The sequence below is a fragment of the Syngnathoides biaculeatus genome, chromosome 15 (assembly GCF_019802595.1).
Source record: "Syngnathoides biaculeatus isolate LvHL_M chromosome 15, ASM1980259v1, whole genome shotgun sequence".
Lineage (NCBI taxonomy): Eukaryota > Metazoa > Chordata > Actinopteri > Syngnathiformes > Syngnathidae > Syngnathoides > Syngnathoides biaculeatus.
Window position 1 is genome coordinate 1,738,126 of NC_084654.1, and position 14,778 is coordinate 1,752,903.

The 14,778-nt window shown below is 46.6% G+C and overlaps 1 long non-coding RNA gene across 1 annotated transcript in view; it reads right to left on the reverse strand.

Moving 5' to 3' along the window:
* Window positions 1–1,383: 1,383 nt before the first annotated feature.
* The window catches only part of LOC133513609 (uncharacterized), a 46,914-nt gene continuing 33,519 nt past the window's right edge, over window positions 1,384–14,778 (reverse strand). The window contains exon 3 of the long non-coding RNA XR_009798535.1: window positions 1,384–1,473. This is a non-coding gene — a long non-coding RNA (uncharacterized LOC133513609). The remainder of the gene's footprint in view (window positions 1,474–14,778) is intronic.

A 14,778-nucleotide genomic window follows, 5' to 3' on the forward strand; every position in this document is an offset into this window, starting at 1 on the left:
AACCTGCGGGACTCCGAATAGTTAGTCAAACGATACGTCATGTTTCCCCAGCGCCATATGTGTACATCTTGAAGGCATCCTACAAAAGGAACCGAAGGTACTTGTGAGTTATTTTGTGTTGTAGCCACACAGAGAGTATGCGGTCCAACTTGCCACATCATCTCTCTGGCTGGCTCCCTAGTCCAATCACAAAGTCCAACCTCTGAGTCGGTTAGGCACGGATTCGAGTACGCATGTTGTAATCTGCAAGCCAACCCTTGGTCTGTTAAATCACATAAATCTGATTTAAAGGTTTTGTTGGTTTTTGGTTCAAACCACTCTACGTCCATGTGTAAAAACCAATATCCACTTGCCGTTATAATAGGCAAAACCTGATATTTACAAACCACCTTTGTTGTCGCCACGTTGTACTGTGTCCAATACCCCGTACATTTATTTTTGTTACATTTGGTATGTTCGGGATGTAATGTAAACCACAAAGAGTCGGAAATGTTCCAAACCTTCCGCCACTCTTGATAATTTCCCGACGTAACTATCCTTAGAAACGACTCCTTTTGAGCCGCAGCGTGTAGAGTTTGAATACTACATACTGTCCAGCTACTCTGTTCTGTCAAGTTCTGAAGCACTTTCTCTGCTTCGTCCCATAATTTGATATCCCAATTAAACACTGTTTTCCAAAGTTCTGCATTTTCTTTTTGTCCCACCAGAGCTTTAGGAAGCCAAACGCCTATTTGATGCTAGGCCCTGGCAGAGTGTTCTCCAGTATTGGACAGCATGGTCCTAGTTACCTCATTATCAGCAGTATTTGCCAATCCCAATACGGTTCCCGTTCCCCCCAACAAAGTATCATACCATGCCCTTTTTATTCTATTACATATCGGAATCGGGGGAAAGTGAATTGTCCAGTATATCTTGGTTTCAACCACTGCTTGAGCTAGATGTGTACAGGTGTCAAGAATGGGAGTCAAGTGTGTTTGAGTTATTTTTGGCATCATTGTTTCTTTAGAAATGACCGTGACCACATACCCCCACCTCAAACCACCATCCTCCCCAACCTCCCCGATGATGAAATCCTCTTCTGCAATTGCCGTCCAAGTCGTTCCTCGATGATCAGAACGACACTTACTAGAGCTAGGTCTGTCTAATAGTGTGATGTCCCACATACATGTGACGGAGGAAGCGGAGACTGTCACCCTACTCCCCTGTATCACGTTCGTGGTGGACTCACATATCATCATGGGAAGATCACAGGTGATGTTGACAGAGATTCTCCGTCTCATCCCGATGAACTGGCTTGTCTCGCACACATGACCTTCGGTCATTCCCCAGGAGAGTCGGACCATGGCACCAACGGCAAGGAGGCAGATGACCCAATCATTTCCAATTCCTCGGCGCCGGCTGTTCTCCATCTCTGCGTACTCCCGTTGAGGATCGTCCAATCAGCAGCTCCCACTTCAACAAGCACACACCAAGCTGCAACAGATATGGTTACCACTATTGACAAAAGAAAACATGATTAGTATTCTCGCATGTAACATTTGTTCACGGGTACGTTCACCCATTTTTCCTCTCCTTGATATAAAACACTGACTGTGGCATCAGACCCCTGAGCTATAATTTCGGCAGCTTTTGGTGGCCCGAAGGGTTGTCTAACCCATACTTTAGCTCCCGCTTTGTCCGTCGAGCCGAATCCTCCATCTCCCTTCATAGTTTGTACTACAGGTTTTGGAATTTCCTGTACCGATGTCATATTACAGGGTTTAATCACCAATTGAGCCAATTTGCTTCCTTTTTCCAAAATCAAAGGTTGGTCTGCGAACAATTTGCATATTATTACAATTTCCCCTTGGTAATCCGCGTCGACTACTCCTGCTTGGATGGTTAACCCTTTCAGGGATAAACCACTCCTTGGTAGAATATGACCATATGTCCCTTTCGGACATTGTAGTCCTAACCCCGTTCTCACAATTTGGATTTCTTGTGGGAGGATGGTTTCTGTATTTAGGGTCCGCAAATCCAGTCCAGCAGAGCCTGGCGTGGCTCTTACCGGAATTTCCGCATTTGGATCTATTTTCCACATTTTAATGGTGCCCTCAGTGCTTACCGTTTCTTGATTGGAGATCATCCGGATGAGTGGGGTTACTCCGGATCCCACCGGCCGGTTGTTGAGTTGTTCAACCGACAACTCCAATTGTTCTCGCCATTTATTGAGGGTTCTGTCAGAAGCATTTTTCCTCATTGTTTCCTTCAATAACCCATTCATACGTTCAATTAATCCTGCAGCTTGTGGGTGATATGGAATGTGATAAATCCATTCCACGTTTTGTTCCTGAGACCATTTTTGCACCGCATTTCCTGTGAAATGGGTTCCGTTGTCTGATTGTATTTGGAGGGGTGTTCCATAATACCCTTTAATCAAATTCAAGCACTTAATGGTGCTATTCTGATTGGCATGTTTGCATGGGTGTACTACCAATACTCCTGAGAAGGTGTCAACAGCAGTACACACAAATTTGCACCCTTTTGATAGGGGCATCGGGCCAATGAAATCGATTTGCCAAATTTGTCCTGAACTTTTCCCTCTATGCAACTGTCCTTGGACATGTTGTGGGACTCCCCTCTTTTGATGTTGGCATTCCTCGCAATTCATGATTGCATTTTTGACATCATCCAATTTTAAATCAATTCCCCGGTCTCTTGCCCACTGCAGTGTTCCTTGAACGCCCCAGTGTCCTGCCTTGTAGTGCGCCCACCTCGCAAGGCCAGGGCTCGACTCTCGCTCTACCACCATGATTTTCGCTAGTTGGTCGGCAGCTTGGTTGTGTAGGGCTTCCGCATTTGTACGGTTAGTGTGTGCATCGACATGTGACACAGTTACGGGAATTTCCTTTGCCTTTTCCCATATCTGTGCCCATAGTTCTTTGCCCCACACTTCCTTGCTGTGTATCTTCCAATTAGTAGCATGCCATGTTGGCATCCATGTTAGTAGTCCTTGTACCACTGACCATGAGTCTGAATACAGGTGGACTCCCATGGGTCCTCCCTGCATTATTACCATGTGCACAGCTTTTAGCTCAGCCCACTGACTGCTCTTTCCTTCTCCCATTTCTTCTAGGGATTGTCCTGCTTGTGGATTGAACGCCCCAGCTTTCCACTTTCGCTTGCCGGCATGATACTGACAAGAACCATCTGTAAACCAGGCATTTTGTTTCTCATTGTCGGTTAATTCATCCCACTTTTTTCCAGCTTTCACCGGGGATTCTTCCAGAGGCTTCACCTCGAATGGGACCTCATCTTTCTCAGGAACGTCTGCAATTTGCTCGTGCAACATTGACACGCCTTTTATTCCTGGTTTCACTCGCTCTGAAATGTACCATTTCCATTTTATGATGCTTGCCTCCTGTGCAGTCCCTATCCTGTGGGTGGTGGGATTACTCATCACCCAGGTCAATAAAGGAATGTGGGTTCTCATTATTACTTCATGACCTACTGTCTGTGCTTCCGTCTCTACTAGCGCACCAATAACATGCTAGTAGTTGTTTTTCAAAAGGAGTATATTTTATCCCTGCGTCAGTCAGTTTTCGTGACCAAAAGCCAAGAGGCTTTCTGATTTTCCCCTGCTTTTGCCACAAACTCCAATTTGCGTAGTCGTTTAACGCAGAAACCTGTAGCTCCACAGGTCCTGATTGCATTTTCCCCAAAGATACTGCCTGTTGAATGGCCTCTTTTGCCAATTCAAACGATGTCTGTTGTTCAGGCCCCCAATCAAAATCCTCCTTTTTCCTAGTACATTTGTACAAGGGTTGGAGAATTTGTCCCAAATGGGGAATGTGGTGTCTCCAAAACCCAAAGAGCCCAATGTATTTTTGAGCGTCCTTTTTACTGTGTGGCACTGGGAAGTTTGCCACCTTTTCTTTTGCTTTGGTTGTAATCTCTCTTTCCCCCTTGTTCCAAATTATCCCCAGAAATTTGGCAGTCTGGGCAGGTCCTTGGATTTTAGCAGGGTTTATTTCCCAACCAAACCCTTTCAGTTGCTCAATGATTTTACTCAGCCATTCTTTCACTTCCGGTTCAGTGTTTCCCTGTATCATGATATCATCGATGTAATGCGACACCAACATGTACTTCCGCCAGGTGCTCTGCCACAATCCTGTGACATATCGTTGGGCTATGCAGGTACCCTTGGGGGAGACGAGTAAAGGTGTACTGTCTTCCTTCCCAGGTAAATGCAAACTGTTCCATTTTGTCCTCAGGAATAGGTATGGTGAAAAAGGCGTTGGCCAAATCCATAACTCCATACCAGGTTCCACTGTGATGCTGTATCCTTTCAATGATGCTAATAGCATCCGGGACAGCTGACGTCAGTGCTGGTGTCAGTTTGTTCAATCGTCGGTAATCTACCGTCATGCGCCAAGTGCCGTCAGATTTTCTCACCGGCCACAAGGGGTTGTTCCACTTGGTTGTGATCGTCTTCAGAACTCCTGCCTCTAAGTATTCTTTTATGGTGGCAGCAATCTCTTCCTGTCCCCCAGGAATTCTGTATTGTTTTTGGCAAACCGTTTCGGTGGCCTCAGGGATAGGAAACGGGGTCATTTTTACCTTCCCCACTAAGATGGTTCGAACGTTGATTTCAGTTCCAAATTGGAATTTTCCCGTCTGTAAATACAGTGTCATTCCAGCTAGAATGTCCATTCCAACTATCCACTCTGGTACTGGAGTGACCACCACTTCAAATTTGCGAATTGGCATTCTTCCAATTTTTAAAGGCAACGTAACTGCCTTCCCATTTACAATTTGACCCCCCAAGCCCCTCAATGGAACTATTTCTCCCCTCATTTTGTCAGGGTTCCCGTGAATTAGAGAGGCCTCCGCTCCTGTATCAACCAGTGCAGATACACATTGTACCGAATTAACCCAATAAATTTCCATTGGAACATGGGGCCGAATATCCCCTATGTTCCACCGGTGTGAAGTTTTGTTCTGCCTGGTTATTTGAGTTTGACTTCTATCCTAGCTAAGAAGATCCAAGCTTTTGGACCTCCGATCTTTACTTCTCCCCTTTCCTTTTCCCTTGGCCTTGCCTTTTCTGATGGCAGCCACGTGACTGGGGCCTCTTGCGTCTACTAGCATGTCGTCGCTTGAATCTGTATCTTCCTCTTCGTCTTCTTCATCCTCAAATGCATCCAAGGGAGGGGCTGTTGGTTGAGCTGCCGGAGTCATCATTCCCTTTAAGATGGTGGCCAGCTGAGCAATTTCTGATATTCCCTTTGATCCCCTGCTTAAGCAACTTACCTTCAATCCCCTTTGTTTGCATTTTGCAGCCAATGCACTTGTGGGTAGCCCGTCAATTTCTTCGGCTGGCACCCCAGCAGCAAGTAGCGCCCTCCACATTTCTCTCCTATTTCCCCCTCCCTCGTTGTTGGATCGCTGTCCACGATTGTCTCTATCAGGCCTGCGCTCACTTCGTTGTTCTTCCCGGGGGGGGCGAGTTGTTTCTCCCCAATCCCCCAGAGTCGCCAACTCCAACAAGCGCGTTTTCACGTCACTAAAGCTGTTATCGACGGCTCCTAACAAAATGGTAAGTATCACAGACCTATAGTGGGGGGGGGGTGCGTCTCGAATCATTGCATCACGCACCACTTTTGGCACTGCTGTTTCGTCAATAAAAGCATGACCCGCTCGCGATATCGACTCGCGCGTACACAATCTCCCCATCCTGTGAATTGCGTCGCGGATGGTTACCCAAGGCCCTTTGATCTCGGGCCAATCATGCCACGTTGGATACACAGATTGCGCTGTCATAGCATACAAGGCAAATAGCGAAAAAGAATCACCTCCCGCCATTGCTCTCCCGTTTGCACGAAACTCGGCATTCATTCGAGAATCTGAACTCAAGCCTCCAAATCGCGAAAAGTCCTCTGAGTCAAGCTCTATGGCGTCAGCTCCTTCCTCATACATCCGCCTGAGCCAAGAATCAGCTGGTTCTCCCTGCTTTTGTCGATACTTTGATGTTAAATGGGCTATCTCTTCCTGAGAGAAGTCCTCTTTTGTTATCGTCATTCTGGGCGGCGGCTGAGGCTGTTCTATTCGCCTCATTATAGGGTTTCCTTCCATATCAACTATAGGTACATTATTCTCATCTCGCTGTTCTTCAAAGACGGGCAAGACAACATGCTGTTCCTCCCGTCTCCGCGAGATCGGTTTAACTTGGAGATGTCCAAGTTGTGGATACAGCGGTTGAGGTTTCATTTCCCCGCCATATTGCATGTCGCCATCTCCCCATATGTCGCCATTCCATCCCTCTGGCTCCCAGTCTTCCTGGAGTGCCACAGCGAAAGAGCGGACCTGTTTTGGGTCGATGCGACGCGGTCTTTTATTACTTTTCTCGCGCGCCATTGAAGAAATAAAAGCCACTGATTTCTCCAAGATTTTCTGCGCTTTAGCTTGGTCAGATTCGAGCGCTTTTTTAATATTCTCTTCAAGTTGCGCTATCTTTTCATCTTTTTGCATTTCAGAAGCGCATACTTTATCCAAAGCCTTTGTTCTTTCCTTCCAGGCTTCGGCAAAAATCCACAACATCTCTCGGATGCCACCCAGCGGGGCTTTGTCCCTCACATCCACTCTGCTTAACATGCGCTGTAGCAGCGGTGGAGTTGCCAAGGGAATTTCTCCTATCCACGGCTTAGGGCGTCCCCCGTACCGTCTGAGGAGTTTCCCTATTTCTTCAAATCCAAGGCTCTCCCAGTCGGAGACACCATCCTCATTGGGAGCCACCTCCGCTCCCTTCACCGTTTTACACTTAAAACTTGAGGCCACTTCCGCCTCCTTCACAGTTTTGCTCTTAAAGCAACAAGCCATTTCTGAATGTATTCTCCGCGATCCTGCCGACAACGCCAAAAATGTTTTAAAACATTTCTGATACCTCGCTCAGGAGTTCGGTATCAAATTTTAATAGGTTCGTCGGAGATAGGCACTCAGAAATGAAGACAAGACACACTTCTGGCTACCAACAATTGGCACTTTATTGGTCCCACACAGAAATGGTAACACAAGCACAAGCACAAATCACGTGGTATGAAGCTAAGTAATATCCAACCAGCTCTTAGAAGAATATCCAGCTCTTACCGTGCGCCAATAGGAGGGAGAGCCAACACTCCAGGTAGAGAGCAGCTTCAATACCGGCTGGGCATCCGTACGCAATCCGCAGCAGACTCTACCGAGAGTATCCAAAGTTCTCCTTTTATACTCTAAGCGTGTGCGGAAGGAGGGCTGAGTGGCCAATTCATCCCGCCTGACGCCACACTATTCTTTGTTACCAACAGATGGCGTTGCACGACATCATATAACACAAAAACATCTTTTTATGACATTGCTGGTTATCCAAAGCTATTGCAATCGTCTTTTAGGTTATACAAAGCTATTGCGAAACATCTTTTAATTATGGAAAAACAACACAATAAAATTATTCTTACTTCAAACTCAAATAAAATTAATGTGTAAAAACTGGAAAGGCTGACTACCTTGGGGAAACTGCCCTCTCTTAGGTCTGCAGTTCCCTTGAGTATTGTGTTTGTAGCAATTAAGACATGATCTACAAAATTTTTTGAGCAAGAATTGAATCCAAAGGTGTGAAAATGTCTGTATAATATCTACCATTACCATCCCTCCTGTTGAGACATGACAAGGCCCATGACTCAAAATTGTCAGTGTTTTAAACATATTTATTTATTTATTTATTTATTTGGTAATACAGGTTTTCCCCTGATTATGTATATCAGTGGTCTCAAAACTCCATTCACATCAGGGCCGCTGAAGGCACATTCTGGCTGAGGCTGGGACGCAGCCTCAGCGCACGTGCACACAATTTGTCGTAACATGTCATTATTCAAGCTGCTTATCCTCACAAGAGTTGCAGGAAAGCTGGAGCTGATTCCAGCTAAATTTGGACGAAAGGTGTACTACACCCTGAATTTGTCGCCAGTCAGTCACAGGGCAGTTATCGAGCCCACACGAAAGGCAGACGTGTGTATCACTACCCCCTCAGTGATTCTAGTTGCACACAATTTAAAAGTCTTTTTTTTTTTTTTAAACACAAGATAAGATAAGCAAGAAAGCTGGTGTAAACAAGTTGTGCGCAAAACTAATAAAACCCTCCATGACAAAATCACTAACACTCAATGAAAAATGTTTCTCAGCTTGCATCAGGACTTGTCACTGTCACACCCCGAAAGCCACAACCCCACCGTGATTGGTAGGTTCACCAGCTCTGCACACAACACCGCAAAGTGCCATTCATATAAAACTTCAGGGCCACACCATCATTTGACTTTCATAGTAAGTAAGGTGGGGGCCGCAAAACATCATCTTGCGGGCCACAAATGACCCACGGGCCGCCAGTTTGAGACCCCTAATGAATATTATCTTTTAATTCAGTTTTTTCTGTAAGCCATCACTGAGTTTCACTTTGAGGAGCATGTTTTGCACATCTTTTAGAACTGTTAAATCAATAGGAGGGTTGGGGGCTTGTGATTGTGTCACTATGTGTGTGCCATATTTTCCTGTTCCTGCCTCCTTGGCGCTTTTATCAGCGAATGTATTTCCCAGGGAGACAGCATTTTTTTTTCTTTTTCTTTTTTTTTCAAGATTTTCTTACAGCTCTCTTTCTGCCTCACTTTCTTTCACCTGTTTTAAACTGTTGTAGCTGGTTTTAATATAGCCACTTGTTGCATTACTTCGACTGACTCTCCTGCCTTTTTCTTTCTTGCCTATGCTCAACAACCTCTCGCCATCCTAAAATGTAAGTCTTAATCTTGGGTTTGCCTTACTTCCCTGTAACACTTGCCATCAATCTTTCTACCAACCTGCTGCATCCTTCAACTGTTAACTTGCCATTTAAGCCATGCTTTTTTTCTTTTTTTTTTCTTCCCATTTCTTTAAGAAACATCATGCTGCCCGGTAAACATTATTTCATAAAGTTTACAACAGAACAGAACCAATAATTATACTCAGTCAACTATGCTTACCACACATAAGATAAAGAAGCGCAACCTCATTTCAAATTGGTAAACAACTATGCGTGAGTCACCGAGGCATGAGAGGAGGACTCCATGTGTGCCTCCCAGTGAATCAGTTCAGCACTTTTTCAATTCCTTGGCAGAGTCTAATTGCTGGGGATTCTATCTATGGGCTTATGCTAAAGGAAACCCCCACTTTCTTCTTTTAATTTAATTTAAAAATTTGGTGTTCTCTGTCCTAGTTTCTATAGCTGTTTGCAGCATTCTTGCATTTTGTGGACGTTGTTGTATTCCCTACATAAAGGCATCACTTAACCAACTTATAACCACTGCTATTGCCCCGACAAATTCAAAATTGGCACAAATATATCCATTATTGGCACAACAGAGTAATGACAGTGATATTCTTGACCACGATGATGACGTTATGACTTCTCTTCCGGACCTGTTCTCTGATCCAGAAGATTACAAGTAATTAGTGCTATATTTTCCTCCGAGTGTAAGCCGAAAGGGTGATCTATTAGATGATTTAAGGATTTGAGCAAATGTAGGATAAACAGGAGGACAATGTAGAAATAATTGTAAATAGTATTAAGTAACTGCTTCTGACTGCAAAAAGAAAATGCTTTGCTCTGCTCCAATTGTTACCGTTTCTGCCTGCAATGAAGAAATGCTTTGCTCTGCTCCAATTCAGTTACTGTTTCTGCCTGCAATGAAGAAATGCTTTGCTCTGCTCCAATTCAGTTACTGTCTCTGCCTGCAATGAAGAAATACTTTGCTCTGCTCCAATTCAGTTACTGTTTCTGCCCACAATGAAGAAATGCTTTGCTCTGCTCCAATTCAGTTACTGTCTCTGCCTGCAATGAAGAATGCTTTGCTCTGCTCTAGAAAACATGGGAGCAAATCTAGAATAAACAGGTGGGAAATGTAGGAATAATTGTGATCATAATTATCATATGTTTGCTTCCAATAAAGAAATGCTTTGCTCTGCCCTAGATAATGTGGCGGCCTCCTCACAGGAGATATCAAGAACAAAAACATCTAATCATCAGAACTGTTAGAACTGCTGCCGATTAAAGAAATGATGACCACACATGTATTCAGCAATCTTCCACACATGCACACACACATGAACAAACATGTACATCTTGTTTCAAACTGTATTGCTTGTCGAGACAGTTCCTCTCCTCTCCTCTCTCATCGCGAGACTTGAACTGGTGTCTTTGCTTCCTCTTTTGTCCTGTTTAATGAATGTCTGATTGGTGAAGCTAACAACTTTGCTGGGATTTTTGCTGGAATGACATGTTGTAGTGGCCTTGGGCCCATGCAGGTGTAGTTTACTATGTTAGCTGCATTCTAATAACAACCAGTTGTTTCCTATTTGTGAAATACCTGTCACTGCCCAAAAAAAATACATGTTCCTCACCCTTTTTCGGTTAAAATACTTCAACTCCCTCAATCGGACTCTTTTTTTATGGCATTTGGGTTTAGGGTAGTATTTAATTTGCAAGTGGTGAGAAGAAAATTGGGGTTTCGTTCAGCATAAGGTCAAAGATGGGATCTCCAGCAAGATGTGGTAGAAAGCTTAAAAGCCGGGGGAATAATTGAACCTTTAGTTAAATTTACCTGTATTGTAAAGCCTGTTTCTGTCTTAAGTAAGGTCATTAGGTGTCTGTGATGCCAAGAATATTATGTTGTTCCCCAGGAGGGGGTCCCATCTTTTACCTTCGTCCGCCAAAAGGGTGTTCTACCTAGACTCTTGTACATTCTTTGTCAGATACCATTTATTTGAGCGATACCTTATTCCTTGTAGGGTCCCTTTATTTGAGTGTTCAGTTAGACTTGCTCAAGGAATTAACATGGTGCTTAAATGAGTCATTGGGAGGCACACATGGAGTCCTGCCCTCATGCCTAGGTGACTGCTGCATAGTTGTTAATCAGTGTTGAAATTAGGTTGTGCCTCTTTATCTTACGTGTGGTAGGCATAGTTGACTGAGTATAGTCATTGGTTCTGTTATTATGCTGTCACCTTATCGTGGTGGAGGGGTTTGTGTGTCCCGATGATCGTAGGTGCTACGTTGTCTGGGGCTTCATGCCCATGGTAAGGTCACCCATGGCAAAAAGGTCCTAGGTGAGGGACCAGACAAAGTACGACTCCAAAACCCCTATGACGAATACAAAAAAATCTGATCTTTGTTTCCCCTGCCCGGACGCGGATCACTGGGCCCCCCCCTCTGGAGCCAGGCCTGGAGGTGGGGCTCGGAGGTGAGTGCCTGGTGGCTGGGTCTGCCACCATGGGGCTCGGCCGGGAAAAGCCTGAAAGGGTAACATGGGTCTCCCTTCCTATGGGCTCACCACCTGTGAGAGGGGCCATAGGGCAATCTGATCTCCGTCTACAGAAACTAGCTCTAGGGACATGGAATGTCACCTCTTTGACAGGGAACGAGGCGGTGCGTGAGGTCGAGAAGTTCTGACTAGATATAGTCGGACTCTCTTATACGCACCGCTTGGGCTCTGTTACCACTCCTCTTGAGAGGGGTTGGACTCTGTTCCACTCTGGAGATGCCCACAGGGAATGGCGCCAAGCAGGTGTGGGTATACTCATTGCCCCTCTGCTCGGGGCCTGTACGTTAGGATTTACCCTGGTGGATGAGAGAGTAGCCTCCCTCCGCCTTCAGGTAGGGGGACAGGTTTTGACTGTTGTTTGTGCTTATCCACCACAGAGCAGTTCACAGTACCCGCTGTTTTTGAAGTCCTTAGAGGGAGCGCTCTCTCTGAGGACTCCATCCTTCTGCTGGGAGACTTCATTGCTCATGTGGGCAATGACCGTAAGACCTGGAAGGGTGTGTTTGGGAAGAAGAGCCCTGCCGATCGGAATCCGAGTGGTGCTTTGTTATTGGACTTCTTTGCTCATCACGGATTGTCCATAACAAACCTTGTTCAGGCATAAGGGTGTCCACATGTTCACCTGGTATCAGGACACCCAAGGTCACAGTCCGATGATCGACTTTGTGGTCGTGTCATTGGACTTGCGACCGCATGTTGTGGACACTCGGGCGAAGAGAGGGGTGGAGCTGTCAACTGATCATCACCTGGTGGTGAGTTTTCTCCAATGGTGGGGGAAAAAGCTGGCCCGATGTGGCAGGCCCAAACGTATTGTGAGGGTCTGCTGGGAACGGATAGCAGATTCCCCTGTCAGAAGGAATTTCAACTCCCACCTCCGAAAGAACTGTGCTCAAGTTCCGGGGGAGGTGGGGGACATTGATTCCGAGTGAACGATGTTCTGCGCCTCCATTGCTGAGGTGGCTGACCAGAGCTGTGGCTGTAAGGCGGTTGGTACCTGTCGTGGCAGCAACCCCAGAACACATTGATGGACACTGAGGCAAAACCCAGACGTGGGAGGAGTTCGGTGAGGCCATGGAGAACCGCTTCAGGATGGCTTCAAGCAAATTCTGATTCACCATCCGGCGTCTCAGGTGGGAGAAGCAGTGTACCGTCAACACTGTGTATAGTGGGGATGGGTACTGCTGACATCAACTCGGGATGTTGTGAGTTGGTGGGGAGAAGACCTCCTCAATTCCACCAACACTTTTCAAGAAGGTGGACCGGAGGGTGTGTTCCAACTATAGGGGAATCACACTCCTCAGCCTCCCTGGTAAGGTCTATTCAGGTGTGCTGGAGAGGAGGGTCCATCGGGAAGTTGAATCTCAGATCCAGGAGGAGCAATGTAGTTTTCGTCCTGGCCGTGGAACAGCGGACCACGTTTACATTCTCGGCAGGATCCTCAAATTTGCATGTGAGTTCGCCCAAGCAGTCGACAAGTTTTGTGGACCTGGAGAAGGCGTTCTGTGTCCCCTGGGGGTTCCTCTGGAATATGGGGTACCGAGCCCCCTGATACGGGCTGTTTGGTCCCTGTACGACCACTGTCAGAGTTTGGTCCGCATTGCCGGCAATAAGAAATGATGCGTGTCATGGTGGGCGACATCACACAATGGGCATTTATCGACGATGTTGTTGTCAAGTCAATGCTGATAGTTGTTGAGATTGTGACACCAGCCCGAATGGAGTTGCGATCCCGTCCAACTCACGGGTTGCAGGAGTTGTCTTTCGGATTCGGCTTCAAGAGGCGGGTAGCACCCAACACAATGTTGGGTTTGTAGCCGGCAATCCCGTCGGATACGGCGGTTCAATGGATGGCCGAGAGGCTGTGCCTGTAAGTTCTCTGCATCGACGGATGGCCGATGAATGTACTGCTCGATATCTTGGACCATTTTGCACAACGCTTTGGGGCACGGTTCTTGCCTTGTCATCTGGTGATTGGGATGTCCGGCGAGGTAGCAATGAAGCGTGTATTGTTTCGTGAACATCACATTGTGCTTCTGTAGCAGGAGGTTCTACTCGGCGTCTAGGTGATCGATTGAAGCCATATTGTGGCAGCCTGTGGTAGTTAGAAGGGCAGTGTTTTGAGCTGCCTAGAGGGAGTCCCAGTGAGTTGGCTTTAGGTTGGGAGTCCATATGGGTGGCACGTAATTCAGGATCGATCTTCCAATGACCTTACACATCTTGAGTATGGTCTCCTTGGTCTGACCCCACATGGTCCTGGCTCGGCACTTCACAACGTTTTCTTTTATTGAGTTTGGTGCGGATGATTTTTGCGCGTTCATCGAACGTCAGCGAGGGATCGAAGGTGGCGCCACGGGCTTTCGGATTACGAATGGGATTGCCTCCGATTTCGATGTTCAGTCCCGTCGACTGTTTGGCATTCCAGGTGGTGAACAGCGTGGCCGATCATTTGTAGCCGAAAGATAGAGACTTCGGGAGACAAAGAAGTCGTGGACCGTGTGTAGGTATCGGCACAGTGGTGGGATGGAGGAACCACATCCTCGGATGGTACGTCGTCGGTGTATGATAGCACGTTGATGCCGTTGGTGGCTTGGGCAATTTTGAGATGTAGTGATTGAAAAGCAGCGGGCTCAGAACACCCCATTAGGGGACGCCTTGGCAAACTTGTTGGCTCGACGATTTGGCATTCTTGTATTCGACATATGAAGGCCTGCCGCGTTGGTAGTTGTCGGTCCAGCGCTGGAGTGAAGATGGTAGGATCGACTTGTCCGTCAGCAGCATCGAGTAGCTGACACAGTCAAATGCCTTGCTCAGTTCGGGAGCAACCACGATGGTACAGTAGGCAGGCTTTTGCTGGTTGAAACCACGCGCTATTTGGTTGGTGATGGCACAGAGCGCTGTGGTTGTACTATGATGCTTCTTGAAGCCATGCTGGTGACTGGCAGTTGTCAGCGACTCGCTCAGTGCGGGGAGGAGTAGAAGCGCGATCTTCTTGGCCAGCGCAGACAACAGACTGACTTGATGATAGGACTTGCCTTCACTGTTGAGTCTCAAAGTCATTTCTCTCTTGGGCCACATTGTAGTTCAGGCTTCCCTCAGAGGGCCGTTTTGATTGCAGCCAGCGTGGGATCGATTCCCGCTCAGTGATGGTTTATACCTGCCCAGCGACTTGCTGGCGACCAGTTCGGGGTGTAGTCTGCCTCCGCCCAAAGTTAGCTGGGATAGGCTGCAGCTCTCTTTCCGAATAAATGCAGAAGGGTTGCTTCAGGAAGGGCATCCGGCGTAAAAATCAAAAAGACCACCGTCACCACCGTGACAATAGCACAAAAATGGTTTAACATATCATTGCTGATAAATTTCTTAATTTGTTTCTGGTTCCTGTCAATTTGATGGATGTGGAATTTCCTGGTGACATGTCAAT